Source organism: Triplophysa rosa, linkage group LG15 (genome assembly GCF_024868665.1).
Source record: "Triplophysa rosa linkage group LG15, Trosa_1v2, whole genome shotgun sequence".
NCBI classification, from domain to species: Eukaryota; Metazoa; Chordata; class Actinopteri; order Cypriniformes; family Nemacheilidae; genus Triplophysa; species Triplophysa rosa.
In genome coordinates, this window is record NC_079904.1 from 23624767 (window position 1) to 23640461 (window position 15695).

General features: G+C 38.3%; 1 protein-coding gene across 2 annotated transcripts in view; it reads left to right on the forward strand.

Annotated features, from left to right (window-relative positions):
• The first annotated feature begins 4297 nt into the window (after window positions 1-4297).
• lrfn2b (leucine rich repeat and fibronectin type III domain containing 2b) overlaps window positions 4298-15695 on the forward strand; it is a 70304-nt gene continuing 58906 nt past the window's right edge. For both annotated transcript variants that reach the window (XM_057352076.1, XM_057352077.1), the window contains exon 1: window positions 4298-4795. The gene's annotated coding sequence lies outside the window, so the exon portion shown is untranslated. The remainder of the gene's footprint in view (window positions 4796-15695) is intronic.

Sequence of the window (15695 nt, forward strand, 5' to 3'; positions counted from 1 at the left end):
AAGGCCAAATTAATCACAAAAGACCTTATTTGCACAGCACTCCTCGATCTGTATGAAACATAAACCCAACAGAGAAAATGGCATTATTGTCATTTGTAACATCAGTTCTTTCTGGCTAGCAGTGAGTGGAGATGGAACATCTTTCAGCAATATGTCATTGGGTGTAATGAGCGTTTGCTGTTGTGCAGATTTCTATCAGAGGATGTGCATTCATAACGCCAATAAAACCTCCATATACTGGCAGTGTTTGGAGAACTCACATTTTATCATCAGAATGCAGACCCAGTCTGGAAAATAAGTTGAGCTGTTTCAATTTCTCGGAATAATTTTCTGACAGGCAGTATTTCCGTCTCTTGTGCTTCTTTTGGCTCTGTTGAAGTGTATGAAAGTCTTCCAGGCCGAGGGCATTTGAAGCATTTGTAAAAGTTCTGAATGCCCTGGGGGAGAGTGATAAATGATTGCTTCTCTCTGGTTTACCTTTAATGTTGCGCTTCGACTCTCCATTTCAAAGAAGCAACAACATCAATTATGACCGTTTTAATGTTAAATGGAGGTAGAAAAATCTACCTCACAGAATGAGTTCAAAGTAATTTTTTTATTATACTCAAAATAATCCTTTATCATTTTTTTAAACGGGTGAGATTGCATTAATATCTTGATTTTCATTTCTGCTGTGGATTGTTGTGACAGTTTGGGAGAGTCATTTTACGCTCCAGCAGCGTTTATGGCAGTTACCTGTGTTCCCGAAATCCCACCACAATCAACTTAGAAACGATCATGTGGTGCCTCAGATGCTCCCAGCGTATTTTTCTATAAGTGCTACGGTGTGACCACATGTAGCGTGATCTCAGGTTGATCATGTTATTTTCTTGTGGATGTGCTCTTAATTCAGGTGTCCAAGAAACGTGTAAGCGCTGAAGTGATGAATTGATTTCAGAGTTCAATTGCAGTCAGTGCCACACACAGTCTTCACTGTCGCCGCTCTACGGGGAATCTCACTGTGAACATACGATGCAGAGCAGTCAAAACTGTTTATGGTTGTTAACATTCTACCCAGCTTGCACTCTTCATTCCCTGCAGGTGCCCAATATGTGCTGAAGAAACCATTTGTGTTACAGCACCATCAGTGTTATGGATTCTTGTCTCCAGTGGACGAAAACACAACACAACACGGCTAATGGCTCTTTCGATTTTTTAACATAAACACATCTCAGCACGTACACCAACATCTGTTCTTCATGCACTGCAAAATGATCTGGGCTGGGTTTCACAAAACCTTCTAAACGCTACGTCACTCATAAGTTATACCCTAAGAGTGGTAGCGATATATTCTTGAGAACGACGTAGTGATACGACGTTTTTGGGGAAACCCAGCCCAGTGATCCATAGACTTTGATCACATGGATTTTGGGAGGAAAGGCTTGTTTGCGATGTTCGGTTGTGTTGAATCAACATCTTTCAATAAGTGTCAAATAAGTAACAGTCATTCGTTTGTGAAACAAAGCAAGTATTGACAATATAGCTGTGGGATGTACACAACTGATTTAATAAAAGCAGAGTAATACAGGTCTTCTTCTAAGACTTCTCAAAGTTTTATATATAAAAGATTTACACCCCTCTGAGATGCCTTCTACATCACGCTGGAGGACTTTACCTGAAAAACAAGATGAAAAGCTATAACCTCCTAAGGGTGAACACACTCAAAATTGGCTACACAATAATTTATAAAAGGTAACCCACTGCCTTTAATAATATTTTCTTTTATAGATAGATTAATTCAACATAAAATACAAACTATGTGTCTTTATATTGCATATGAAAGTGCATTTACAAACAAACCTCCAATAGAGACAATATTTACATAAAACACCCAATAAAGAAATCAAAAGCAATAAACTAAACATATAATGTCCATAAATGCATAAGAAAGAGAGTAGTGGCCTAGCTGATGTCCATGTGCTGTTCAACCATGAGAATGATGAAATGAAAGTCTTTGTAGCTTAAAGTAACTACTAAGCTCCTCCACAATCTTCTTTCAAGTCTCCTTACATCCACAAGACCATTCATTAAAGAAGGCAACAAAAGGAAACCACTCGGTTAAATACAGGTAACCAAAGATGCAATCAAAGGCATTGAAGTTATTGCAGGTAATCAAAAGTCCATTTTCTGTTGAGCTTAAAACACATGTTTCCCAACTAGGACACAAACTTCTTGAGCAAACAACCAGACCATGCTTCAGTCTCACTAGCTTCCTGTTTCTACTACGGGCTAAGCCGCTTTAATACCCAACTGTGAGCTCTATAGTCCCTCTAGTGACTTGGAAGTGATATTACACACACACTAGTCCTATAGCAGGCTTGTGACTGTTATAAAGCCTTCTGGATGAGTTCTTACATCATAGCTCGAATGAAAATCTTGTAAGGAGCAACTTTAATGAAAGTTTAAAATAGATTTTAGTCTCATTAGTCCACATCAGACTACACCAGTCTCATTTAGACAGACAAACAGACAGATGACATGCAGACAGATGGATAGGCCTGTAAATGTTTATGGTTGTATATCTTGAAAGTTATAGTAGGAGTTAGAATTGGAAAATTTGGTCTGAGAAAATAAAAAACAAAGTCAAACCGTTTAAAGATCCATAAAAGTTTATCTCAACATTTTGTGGCGAGGAAGACTCAGAGGACTGGAAGATATTCAGCCCTATACAGCTCCACAACACTCATACTGACAGAACTGTAGGGCAGAACTCATATAAATGACAGAAAATATACTCAAAAAACAAATATCTTGATAAAACAAATGAAAACAAAAATATGTTGAAAAAGCAGTCCTACTGTACACTAAGAGAAGCCGTTACTTGAGAGATACTTGAATTCAGATGACAATCCAAATATCTACAGAGACATTACAGTAAGCAGTTAAAGGTCCAGTGTGTGATTTTTATTGACAGAAATGCAATATAACACCCATAACTATGTGTTCAGAGGTGTATAAAGACCTTACATAATGAAACGTCATGTTTTTATTACCTTAGAATGAGATATTTCTGTATACATACACCGCGGGTCCCCTTACATGCCATTCATCATGTTGTTTCTGCAATAGCCCTAAACGGACAAACTGCTCTACAGAGCGTGTTTCGTAAATATGTTATCTCCTTCAGCAAAGAAGCGAAAACGTGACGACATCTCAGTTCTGTGTCAGCCACCGTAGTGCTTAGAAAGGGAGGGAGGAGCGGTGGAGTGAGCCATTGGTTGCCATTCACAACCTGACCACTAGATGCTGCTAAAATGTTCACAATGCTCCGTTAATAAACTATTCTGTTGCATTAATAAGAGATCAGTACAACATATCTAAGAAGGCAAAACTAATCATATACACACTGTACACACGTATACAGAAATACACCAAATCATATAAAATATTTGGCAACTTCATTGAAAAAAAGATTCAGTTCGCTTAACAGGCTTTTTCTAAAAGTCATCCAGAGTGGTGTATGAGGTAAAGTCTATGATGCATAATCATTACAAATGTACAAAGGCAACAACTGAATAGGCCTACTATAAAATCAACAACACAGGGACCGAGTACTTGAGTCAGACTAAAGCAGATGTCAAGTGTGCTGTCTTACTTCATATTTAAATAAATTGTCTACAACACTTTAACAGCTCACGTTCTTCTTGCCCTGATCTGACCCTTGCCTTGAGTGCAGACAACACAGACGACCTTCTGTTGCTATTGTCATCACATAAAGAAAGATTTTCCCTTCTAGAAAACTACCGCAGTGATTGGGCTTTACCAATAAACAAGTCCAAAGTCATCATATTTCAGAAGAAAAATACAGACAAGAAAAAATGTTTTCACAACAATTCTTTGTCATGTGACAAATTATAATGATTAGGTTCTGACGATTTCTGCTGTCAAAGCCCATAAAGTTGACTACAGAATAGCCTATAAGTTTGACCTTAGCATTAAACCCATTCTTCTGGCAGTAAAATATCACCTAAAACAATATATAAATCTTGGTATAAAGTTCTAGAGGACGTTTTCACAAAAAAATCTCCAGAAGAATATCGTTTTCACTGAAAGGTAAATAATTAACCTACTTCCAAAAACTGACCACCATGCCCAACACAAACCGTATTTCTATAGCGCGTCTCATTGTTTCGCATTAAAGCAGCTTTACAAAAATATGAAGAGAGACGTAAAAAAACAGCTCAGAAAGAAATGACCTAAACGACGGGGAAATTGCAATAAGGCAATTTGACCAGCAGCACCAATATTCACTTGAGCTGTGGTGGTTCAGTCCGTCTCGCGCTACACTTGACGCTCCTCCCCGCGCCGCGCGCGTGCCGCAGAGCGGAAGACCGTCGCAACAAATAATCGGATTTGCCTTTTTTTCGAAATCACATCCTCGAGCGCACGTTTTATCAACAAGAAGGGGATCAGCTGCATCGGGTATTTTAGGACATGTGTACATAGAGTGTCGGTCGGCTACATTTAGTCGGCGGGTGCGCGAATGGAGTTATCTGTGAAGCACTGAAGTCAGTTTATAAATAAATCCTGTAAAATGGACGTGAAAGACTCGTGTTGAGGTGTTTTGGGATGTGATGCATCAGCACACGGACTTCACATGTGTTCAGATGTGTTTCTGCTCGCAGTGGACGCGCATGTCGACATGGATCGTGTTAAACGAGAGGAATTGTGATAACCGTCCCGAGAAATCCGAGAACAAACTTGTCCGTTTCATGCACATCGATGGATAAACGTGATCCGACGGCTGATGTCAAAGGTAAGAAAACGAAGCCGTCAATATTATGGAGAGTCAGAAAACTAGACACGCGCAGTTGAACAGTTTGACTTGTGCAAAAATATGAAAGCACTTTGTGTCCATCAGGAGAAATGTTTCAGTTCTGGGCTCCCTTTTCAGCACTTCTTCAGCTGATAGATTTTTATATTGATATTATATTTCTATCGATTGATTTTGTGTATCGAGAAGCATAACAGCAGCAGTCTGGAAATCGAGTCTGTGATATCGTGTGCAGTGCTGTGCTGTCTGGTGCAGCGGCTTGCCGAGGAAACCGCGATATTTCCGGGAGCATAAATGCTGCTTTGGGCACAAAAAACTGCCGTGTTTAAATATGGCACAAAACATTGCCGTTTGTTTTGCGAAAAGCTGTGAGAAATATTAGAAATGCAGAACTTCACACATGTGCATGTGACGTGCCGTATAACCGTTTTAAAACACATCGCTTTTAATTCTTCTATGAATATTTACATGCAGTTTTAATGGCCACACGTGTATCAAGAGATTACTTGAAATCACATCTAAAATGAATTTGTCAAACCCTGCTGGATAGAAAACAAGAGGAATTCACTGACAGAAAAAATGGTAAGAAACGCCCAAGCTGTCACTGGGACGGTACCCTTCACACCTAAAGAGTGCATACTACTCTTTCATATTGGTACCAAATGTATATGTACCTAAATGGTGCCTTTCCGAAGGGTAACGTCCCGGTGGCAGATGGGTACATTGTTTTAATGGTTTCCATTATGAACCATCAGCTGTTTGCCATTAAAACCATTACACCAACAGAACTCGACACACTAGAGACCATTATAGTTTCCATTTAAACCACTACAACTCCCGTTACAAACATTTAATCTAAGGTAAAGATCAGTAGGAAATGCTGACCAGTCGCTGCTCCTAAAATATACACGTTCCTTTACACATTTATATACTTCTCATCTGACGTATTGAAAGACAAGACCTGACAACTGACTGGATATTACTGTAACAACTATAAGTAGGCATATCTTTTAAAAGGTAAAAGAATATTTTTCTCATAGCTCATAACTGTGTGACACATATGTTTGAGAGAATATCCCAGCGTGAGCGTCTTGCTCTGCTGCTCAGATGTTTAACCTTTGGCACGGAGAGATTAGTGAGTGACCATAATGACGTTACAGAGACTTTTAAACTACAGACGGGTCACCTCTCTGTCACATAATCTGTAGAGGATCAGAAACCAGCATCTGGATTTTGCTGGACGTATATCATCAGAACAACGTAGAGACGCTTCTGGCAAATGTGCTGTAAACAAACAACGTTGTGTTGTTTCAAGCCATCGTTTGGTCAAAAATTGAAAAACCCAACAGTTGGGTTAAATTAACACAGAAAATGTTTATATTTGACTCAACAATGGGTTAAAACAACCCAGCAAATTTGCTTGGAACAATCCAGCATAGGTTCATTTCTAACCCGCCTGTTGGGTTTGTCCATTTTTGACCCAATGCTGGGTTGATATAACCCATCATTTTTTAAAGTGTAGAATCACAATATACAGTACCTTGTTGCTCAGTTATATTCTGGAGTTCATATATTTTTTCTTCATTCGTAATAATGTTGGATTCTTTTTACTGCTGTCAAATCGATTAATTGTGATGAATCGATTCCAAAATAAATGTGTGAAAAATGTGTGTATGTGTGTGGCATGTATATTTGATAGTAGGGGTGTAACGATACTTCGTATTACGATATTTCGCGATGCAAAAATGTTACGATGCGCATCGAAGAGAGATGGGGATATTTTACGATATGATGTTTAATTCTATTCGTTCGGCGGTCAAGACGCTACCTACTCTGCGCCAGCGCGTCACGTGTGCTTATCTCACATGTGCGATAGAGAAAGAAGCACAAGACACAATCTGTGTCTCCACGTGGTTTACAAAGCGTCATATTTTCCTTCACAATTGCCATTCAAACACAGCAAACTTGAAGCGTGACTGCAGGCGAGTCACCCCGAAACTCATTACAAAAGGAGCACAAACATGTTTAAATGCCAATGTTCATTTATCCGCTGACGTGAGCTGCTGCATAACGTGATATGAACATAAAGTAAGCCAAAAGAAACCAGCGCTGTTCCGATCAGAGAAGAAATGAAGTGAGTCGTGCTGTAGATTAAAAGAGCCAATGACATGATAAAAACAAGTATGTGATCTGCATGAGTAAGGGTAAATTACGCTCAAAAAGTAATTAATTACTAGTTACTATTTACATATTCAATAATGTAATTAGATTACTGTACAAATTACTCTCTCCAAAAAGTATTTAATTACTTACTACTAATTACTTTCTATATCCTATATCAACCTTGATGAGTTAAGTGATTCAAAGATAGACATGAAACGACTCTTTTAATTCATTTAAATAAATAATATTAAACTACATAAAGTACTCTTATTAACTGACCAACGTATTACAAATGTGAGAATTATACATTAAAGCACAGAATTTAAAGTTAGACTTTGAATTTTGATGTCAATTACACTACTGCACACACAAATAAAACAAAAAATATAAAATAAAAAAAAAAAAAAAAAAAATAATTAAATTACAGAAAAAATAAGAGTAATCCCTTACTTTACTTTTTCAAGGGAACAGTAATTAAATTACAATAACTAATTACTTAGTAACTAGTTACACCCAACACAGCCCTTCACTGAACGAACGAGTCAATTGAGTCAAAATGAGACTGAATGAACTGCTACATGTCGATCATGGTCTAATATTCTCTGTGTCACAACAATGCTTATCCAGTAGTTACTCAACTCTTCTGACAAATAAAGCTAATGACCTGGTTTCATTTAATTCTAAGGTAAAGTAAATTATGTCAAAACAGTTAAAGCTTTGTATGGAACATTTAATTACACCAATTAAATGAGTTAATCCAGATAGATTTTAGTAGACTCATATAATGTAGATTTTGATAAAACTATGATAAATTGGGATGACTAAAACAAAAGACTATGACTAAAACTAAATCAAAATTTGCTGTCAAAATTGACACTGATCTTAATTCTGCATAAATCATCCAATCATGTAACACTACACTTGTATACAGAACATAAATGATTGAATGTGCTGCTGCACGTTACTGAGAACAAATTGATGTTTGTTCAGGAGCAGACTGTATATCTTAGATTGACAAAGGTCCAAACAGGTCTTTAGTTTTTGACAATAAGTCGTCCACTGGCCTCAGAGAGGATCTGCCGGCTATAAATAATGCCACATATGTCAGTGTGTCTCTGGCTGACGAGCTCTAATCTCCCACAGAGCTGCACGCACACACCCGCACACGCTTCTATTCCACACCATTTCATATTGTTATTCCCATCATTCCCTGTTTTCCTCACATAAGGTGTGCTGTCTGAGGTGAGGTCATGTCAGACTGCAGACAGGCAAACTTTTCATCTTCTGCTGGCAGGACGAGATGTGATGTTTATCGCGTTTGTTTGATTCAGAATCTGAATGCCGAATCGGATGCCGCTGTGACACAACATCAGAAGAGCATTCCGTGCCGTGACTAGCTTTGAATTGGAAGATAAAGCACGCTGGTTATAAAATGACATTCAGAGATGCAGAGATTATTTCTGGAAAATGGCTTCAAATGACTTTTGTTGTCAATTGTGTAGTTCCACAGTTTGAACACTCCCTCATCTCTGAATCTGAGAACGGCTGAGGCACAGCCGTCTGTCACAGAACAGATCAGAGTCCGAGAGGTCTCGTGTAGTTACTGTGTTTTGATTTTGCATGATGGGAAATGAAGACAGTTTACATGATAACATGTAAAAGAACGCATGCCACTGGTTGTATATGATAGCGAGGGCAGACAGACAGCATATTGAATTTGACGTTAACAAAACAAGCCTGCGGCAATAACAAGATGAAGAAGTAATCATTTAGTATTATGAAATATTATTATCAATTTGAAACAAATTTTAAAGAAAATATTGTTTATACATTCAGCCTGATTTTAAGGGAATTCGTAACTATTTTACGAGGCTGCTAATTTGTATCAATTTGCATGATGTGAATCGTACAAAAACAATTTTATTCGAAAAAAAGCAACACTGACGCTTCTCCCCTAACTCCACCCCGAAACCTAACATCACAGGCGCAAAGGCAAATCATACTAAAACATACGAAATGATTGAGGATGAATTAGCCACATCGTAAAATAGTAACATTTAGTCAAATGAAAAGGAAAAAATAATTGCATTCGAATAATCCTTAAAATAAAAGTGAAATAAAATAAATAAATTTGTGATAAAGACAATACAAACATGTTGTGTAGTCCCATTTATTTATTTAACACAAGATAACGCAAAATAACTCATGTTTGCAATTGTAAAAAATACATCAGGTGGTCCACACCAAGCTCTTTTTTTCTTTTTAACTAAATATATTGTAATATATTGTATTGTGACTCATCTATTGTGATATGTGTCCTATCTCAAGGCCCTTGCCAATACACAGCGGCCCTAGCACAAACACTTTTGGCTTTGTTTTGTTGACACCAGCCAGACAGTAAGATTGAGCTTGAGACAGAAACCTGTGTGAAAACAATCATTATTTTTTTGCGATGACATTTGCAGCTTTAGCTCAGAATGAGACGTTGAAAGATGGAAGAGTTATTTCATGTTACGTAAGTCTCTCATTAGCAGACGGCCAGCGTGACTGTCACAAATGACCTACCGCCACATGTCGGCTTCTGCCAATTACAAACTCCTGCCATAATTCATTTGCTCGTGTGTATTCTGCCATACGCTGTCTGTTCATTTTCACTCTCCCCTGCTTTCACCCTCACTGCTCGAATTCAATCCAGACTTCATATAGAACTCTATAGCTAAAAACTTTGAGTTGAGAGCAGTTAATGCCATCAATATTGTTAAAAGAAAATGGTGCTGTTAAGCTCCAAATAGATATGATGGCCGTCATGGGGGTGTTTGATGATGAGGGGCCATTAATATGGGGACCCAGTAAACAGCTGTATTTGTGGAAATAATTTACACTCTCCTCACGTTTTTCCTCGCGGAAATAAACTTGTAAACTTTTATATAAACTTGGTTATGTACATATAAGTGGACAGCATTCTAGCGGGTTTATAAGCAGAAATGTGAAGCTTGTGGTTTTGTTAAAGCTTGAATAATTTAGTAAAAATGTTTGTTATTTCAGCTGCGAAGCTGAGTAAATCATCCTCTGGGTGTTGGGACTAACTTTCTTTGCAAATGTAATTTCTGCATGGATTTTGCTGCATTTAAGCAGCGCTTTGCACAGTCACGCAGAACAAAATGAAATGCTCACATACAAATTAAATAACCCATTAAATACATTTAAAGGCGGGATGTCTGATTTCTCTTAGCCGTTGTTGATGTTCAAATCACCAAAACAAACACACCCCTACCCCAATCTTTCGCTTTGGTCAGCGCTCGGCTCGGCTAATGTCCGTCCTGTGCACCTTACTGCTGATTGGCTACAAGGTTGTTTTGGTACTCGGCCCGACTCAGTTGTCTAAAGCGTCATTCGGAAATCGGTTACCCCGCCTTTAATGTGAAACGCATTTAAAGGGATAGTTCACCCAAAGATAAAAATTCGGTCATCATTTACTCCCCTTGAAGTTGTTTCAAAGCTGTACAAATGTCTCTGTTCTGTTGAACACAAAATAAGATATTTGGAAGAATCTGGGAAACCAGTCAGTTCTGGGGCACCATTGACTACCATAGTAGTTTTCTCCCTACTATGGTAGTCGATAGTGGCCCAGAACTGTTTGGTTACAAACTTTCTTCCAAATATCTTTCTTTTTGTCCAGCATACAAAGAAAATGTATACAGGTTTGTAACAACGTCTGGGTAAGTAAATGATGACAGAATTTCTACTTTTGGGTGAACTATCCCTTTAAATGTCAGTCACTACATATTTTATAAATTCTGTTTTCTACACCAAACTTGAAAGGAACACATGAATATACAAATGTAAATGCTAATAAGACAACATTGGCAATGCCCTTGCTTGTGTGAATAACATGGATTATAGTTTTTTGAAGTTAATTCAACAGTTTTAAAGGAATTTGTGGGGTTTGTGGGGTGAAAGTGGCTTTTGTAGCTGATTTGATGGCATTCTAATTGAAAGCTGCTAAAGCTTCTTTGGTAATGAAACTTCGTGTTTCATGTTAATGGAATTACTGTACATGCTGGTGTTGCGCTTCATATTGTGTCTCATATCTGCCCTTGGGGACTGTCCAACAACACAATTTCATATACATTTCTAACAATTGTACTTATTCGTTTGCTAATTTTGTATGCATTTGTGCATTATCTCAATCGTACATTTTCTTATGATCTGCTTTTGCTCCAGTGACGGTTGTGTTTACCTTCATGTTTGCCCTTTTTGTAATAATCATATGTTTTTGTACGATTCATATTGTACAAATTCGTATGAAATCGCCACCTTGCTCGATTGGCTCATGAAATAAGGGACATTGTCACGAAAATGCAATTTATTCAAATTCTATGTGGAAACAGTGCAACAGGGCCTGGACGATATATCGTGCAATTCTTATGTCTCTTATGCAATTCTCGTGCAGAAACTCCGAATATGGGACACAGAAGAAGAACGATTTACACACACGCACATGCACATGCACACGCACACTCACACACACACACACACACACACACACACACGCACACGCACACGCACACACACACACACACACACACACACACATTGTGCATAAAACACAGAATCGATTTCAGAATCGATTTCGACATGTATAATAAGTGTGAATCGCGACATATATCGCCCAGCCCTACAACAGCCCTATAATAACTAGATGCCATTATATAAAGTGAATAGTCACACATCTCCTTATTGGCACAAAACTTCAGAACGTAAGTTAACATTGTTCTGTGGTTTTAAATAATTCTCAGATGTGCCGCTGCGGAGAGGTCTGTAATGACGGACAATGTTCGTCTGATGACAAAAGAATCGCATACATTAAACAAGAGTTTGGTGTGATGTGATCACTGATCAGTAAAGAGAGACTCTGGAATATAAGTAACAACCTTGCAATATTCCACTCTTAAGAAAATGAACCATGTTTTTCTTATAGTAAAATTGTGTCGTAGTAAAAACGAAATCTTTTTGACCCATCATTCACTTTTGGAAGGGTCGGCATACCCTAGCAACCAGCTAGATGACCCTAGCAACCATCTCCACCAACTGTGACATGAATGAAGATTATTATAGAAACACAGGCTCTTTTGACTCGACTCAAAGTGTTATGCTTTGCTGTAGCTCAGTGGTTAGAGCATGCCGTTAACAACAAGGTCATGGGTTGGATCCCAGGGATTGCACATAATTAGAAACAAATGTATAGTATAATTCCATGTAAGTTGCTTTGGATAAAATGCATGAATGTAAATGTGTTACCATGACAACTGTCTAGCCACGCCCTAGCAGCAACTATCGTATAGAGCAACAATAGTCGGCCATACCTCGCCAGGATGCAGAGACATAGGAGTGACGTCCGTTGAACTGTGTACTGAGAGCCTAGCAATTTCCTAGCAACCACCCAGAACACCCTAGCAACTGGGACCATGGAGAGTATGTAAATAAGGAATCATTAAGAAGTGTTCCAAAAACCCTTGTGTGTGAGGTTGAAATGATTTTCTTATGCCACGGCACGCTTTGAGGAACCGCTGTTGCTTGTTAAAAAGACGCTTCCAGATCATATTAGAACTAGAAACCATTTCTTGGTCTGCTTCTGAGAACAAGAACCCAGAAAATGTGTGTGTGTGTGTGTGAGATTGAGATAGAGGGAGAGAGAGAGCGAAATCGCTAAACCAATCAGTATATGGCGCTGTAATTCTCTAACACAGAGATGCACTAAAAACAGAGAAGACGACTTGGAGCATGCGCATAAACTTTGCATGATGAAATGATGACATCATCGTTTGAGAAAATATACAGATCGGCTGTACACACGAAAACTCAAGTGTGCCGTTTTCAGATTGATCCACTCTGGGACCTGGTTCCAAACAATAGCGGTTTCAGGCTCTCAAAACGCCGGATCCATGTAGACGTTACGCCGATAAGATACAAAATCTTTACGTATACACTACAGCTACACACGTCATCGTGTGGATGGAGAGAGAGTGAGGTTGTGTTGTGTTGTGTATACCGGTTTAGCTACATCATGGCATTTTAAATGAGTCCATAAAACATTATTTACACGGCAAACCGTAATTTTAAAATGCATAATAATCATTATTTTCAAAAATAATTACAGTTCTCTGAAATGATTGTGATGAAATGTTTGTTGCTCTGGGTAAATGATTTTCACGGTTGAGTCAAATCTGCACTTTTGAAGGTTTTGGTGTCTGGACGAATTGGTTTGATTTCTCGTTCAATCTTCTGGTTATGTGAAGAGAAGAAAATGTTTTCTGTCGTCACCCAGCTGACACAAGTCCTCTCGGCGGTCCAAATATGGCACACAGTTTGTGTTTATATGAAACGCCTTCACTTCCAGCTCAGCGACTCTGTGCACACGTCTACATTAGTCTTCATCTCATTGCCATTAAATTCCCATTAGCGGTTGGCAATATGACTAAAATCATGCCGTGGTATTTTATTTCACGGTGAAGGTGTTTTTAAGCAATATTCTGTGAGGCAGAGCACAATGTTCAACATCATTTTTTTTTAGATATTTACCGTGAGCATAAATGTGAATGTTTAAGATGTATATTGAAGTCAAGTGTTTACTCGTATAGTGTACATGTACACCACTCATTTATAACACATTCGGCACAGGAAAATGGTTTAATTTGAGCACGAGAAGGCGTAAATAATGACATAGTGTTTATTTTGGTGTACTAATGTCTATAACAATGCTCAAATCAAGCAATCTTCACCCGCGTGATTCTCACAAATTCTTGCTTTCAAGATGTCAAACATGATTTTCTAAAAAAATGAGTAATGAGAATTTTAGCAGAAAAAGCAATAAAATACATAAATAATTCATTCAAATGTAGGGGTGACCCCGAATAGTTGAGGATTGGATGCTTGGATAGGAGGAGCCTGATTCGACTACCAATCTCACGGTGGAATCTTGGCAGAGGTGTCATGCAATGGGGATCATGCCATTTTGGTTATATGGGCAGTGGCGTAGCAGATGGGAAAATGATTATTTATGATGTAAAGAAATGGGAGATTTTTAGGGTTGGGTACCGAAACCCCCCGGCGCACATGAGCGTGAGGTCCGACTATGACCCAGCGCAGGATCGCATCTCTCCGCATCTTCTGTGCTGTGAGACCGGTGAAGAGAAGCAGCACGTTCCGCACGCACCCGCAGATGACTCGCACATGAATGTGTTCACCGTTTCCAAACATTTGTCACTCACTGAATGTTTGGGCACATCAATATGAATGAACACTTTGTCTGTAAATGCACGTAGTTCTTTACTTAGACTGAACTTGGCGCTGCTTGATACAAAAAATAATCAAGTAATATAATCAAAATCACTGCATATAGCAAGCACGGCGCAGACTTTCAGAACTTGTCATTCTCTGCACTGAAAGCAAGCGTGCGCGTCAGGAGGACGGAGAAAGAGTGCGCAGGGAAAAAGTGAAAGAGACTTTTTGACTGTTTAAATGGTAAGATACTTCATTGCATTCCTCCTTTACGTGCGGTAAATAACTTTATTGGTAGTTCATTGGTAATGATTAATGAACGTGCTGTATTCCCGACTATTATCGAGTAGTTTAAGAGTAGTTTTGAGGCGAGATCTGGTCTAGTAAGTGAAACAGCATTGTTACGGGATGTTTAAGGAAAATGTCCATTCATTGGATTATTTGTGGCTTGTGTTTTGAATATATGTTCCCCTGCATTTCAGACACTTTGCCAAATTTTTGCCTAAATTTCAGACACTTTGCCTAATTTATTTTGCACATTGTGACTTGAATCTTGCTTATTTCGTTTTTTATTTTAATTTATTATAAAGGTATATTCTGTTCTAAACAAACGCACACACACACGCACGCACGCACGCACGCACGCACGCACGCACGCACGGCGATTCAACTATCAGTCGACTATAGGCAAGACGTGACAATTCTGATTCGACTACGTAAATCCTTATTCGAGGTCACCCCTATTCCTATGTTAAAATCATGCTTTGTGTAAGGTAGAGAACACAATTATGTTCATTCTAATAATTTTTTGTGCTGATGAATTATGTTTCATAATTAAAATGTTTACTGCCATTAGAGCTGCACGATTCTTGCTAAAATGTGAATCACAATTTTTCTCCATGGGAATTGAGATCACAATTCTCTCACACGATTCTCATTTTTTCAACCAAAACTTTTATTGAACTCCAGTAAAAAATTGAACATAGTACATTCAGTTATTATAAAGTGAAAAAAGTAACAAAAATTGTCTCTCCTTTTTTTCTCCTTGTGAATAACTTTACTTAAGCTGTTGAACATAAATAAGAGAAGAATGTTAACAATAATACACAAAAATAACAAAGGAAACACAACTTTTGGACCCTAAGTGAATAATTTAATAAATTAAGCTGTTAAACATAAATAGGAGAAGAGTATTAATTTGACAATAATACATGAAAATAACTAAAAGGAACCACTGCTTTTCTGATACTACAACTGGCCAAGAACTTTAAAGGTTCTTGGCCAAGAACACTAGCCTATCTACATTTTGAGGTTTCAGGGAGGAACGCAGGCATGTCACAATGTTCCCCCCTGTACTGAAAACCCTTTCTGATGGGGAACTTGAAGCAGTGATGCAGAGGTATTTCCTTGCCAGCACGGACAATTTTGGATATTGTCC